The sequence below is a fragment of the Otolemur garnettii genome, unplaced genomic scaffold, assembly GCF_000181295.1.
Source record: "Otolemur garnettii isolate 467f Iridium unplaced genomic scaffold, OtoGar3 scaffold00043, whole genome shotgun sequence".
NCBI lineage: Eukaryota > Metazoa > Chordata > Mammalia > Primates > Galagidae > Otolemur > Otolemur garnettii.
In genome coordinates, this window is record NW_003852438.1 from 5,301,368 (window position 1) to 5,303,306 (window position 1,939).

The window sequence follows — 1,939 nt, forward strand, 5'->3', positions numbered from 1 at the left end:
CACCTTCAGTATATGGGGCTGGCGCTCTACTCACTGAGCCACAGGCGCCACCCTGAATGTTACTTTTTTGCATTATTATTATTATTGTTACTGCTTAACATTTCGTTGCAGCAATCATCTGATTTCTTTTCTGAATGTACTTATCTTTGTTCGTTCTTGACGAGGTTTTTGTTTCTAGTCCTTATCTTAAACATTGTTATTGATACTAAATTTTAAGCCTTTTTAATTTTGTGAAGGCAAAAAGTGGAAACCAAATAAACACATGTATATGTATAGAGAAAATTTTTAAAAAAATAAACAAAGGCAAACTGCTAACAAATTCCCCCACATCCAGATGGCAAAAAAAATTTAGTAGAGGAGCGTTATGGCTAATGTGGTATGACACTGTAGAAAACACGAGAGACCCAAGTACGTGTCGAGTGAACTCATGCCCTCAAAACTCCTCTGTGACTGCCCGGGTTCTACAAAATTTAACTAGACTTTGTTGAAGTCATAACTGTTTTGACTTAGGTATACTCTCAAAGACTCCGAGCCTAGGAGAGAAAACCGAAAAGAAAAAGAAAATTGTCATTGAAATAAAATCAAGAATATAGTGTCTGTGCTATAAGATGATTGGTGGCGGCTACTTCCTTTTCTTCAGATTTCCTATAACGGAGGGCTAAGCTGACAGGATGGTCAAGTCCAGTAAATGGAAAGAAAAGATGTAGAAATATTTAAAAGTATGTCTGCATATCCCACTGTTCTATAGATTACATACATTTTTCTCTATTGGCATAGGTAATTATTTAAAAGTTAACAACTCTGTACCTATCATGAGGCTCTTCTAGTGCTACATACAGCAAATGTACATATTTTTGTAAACACTGTCCCTCTCTGGAGAACAGGCCCAGAAAGAATCCAACTGCTTACTCTGTTAAAGTAAATATCCCAACAGCTGGATCTAGGATGTTCCATTAAGGTCAGGAAAATTAAGGGCAGCTGGCACAGAAATAAGTCATCCTATCTTGTTGATTGTGCAATGAAAAGATACTTCTATCCAGGCTTCTGGAAAGATTCTGCTCTTTAAATATACAAGCCAGCATTAAATATAGAATAACAATGTTTAACTGGAAACTGGCTTTTCTTACAAAACTCAATAGGTTCTACAATTCTGCAATCTTACTTTGAGAGAACTAAACTAATACATTTGTTGCTTTAAAAAAGCAATGCAAAGTATTTATTTATTAAGAGTAGCTATGCCTGGGCAGGGTGGCTCATTCCTATAATCCCAGCATTTGGGGAGGATCACCTGAGGGCAGGAGTTCAAAACCAGCCTGAAAACATAGTGAGACCCCATCTCTACTAAAAATTTTAAAAATTAGCTGGGCAGGATGGTCTAGCGCCTCAGAAGGCTGAGTCTGGGGAATCACTCAAGGCCAGGAGCTGTAGGCTGCAGCCAGATAGGATTATATCACTGCACTCCAGCCTGGAGACAGAGAAAAACACTGTCTCTAAAAAAGAAAAAAAAAAGTATTTATACATGAAGACTCACAAACTGTTTAAATTAAGAGGTAAAGTCACGTGTGGAGAAAAGTTAGGAAGTCTTCAGGATGATCATTTACCCACATTAGCTTGTGTAAAGTGGGAGCATCACTGCAGAAAGACCTGCTACAGATAAGATAGCACAGTTGACCTGCTACAGATAAGATAGCACAGTTGAACTTGCAAAATACCTCCTAGGCAAAGCTTTAGTGGCATGTAGTATCTAAAACTGAGAAGGCTGTTTTCATTGCCTATGATCAGCCCTGATGCCTTACTTGCTAATTAAACTATTCCATGTACTCTGCCTGCTTTTTTTTTTTTTGAGACAGAGCCTCAATCTGTCCCCCTGGGTAGAGTGCTGTGGCACCACAGCTCACAGCAACCTCCAAGTCCTGGGCTCAAGCGAGTCTCCTGCCTC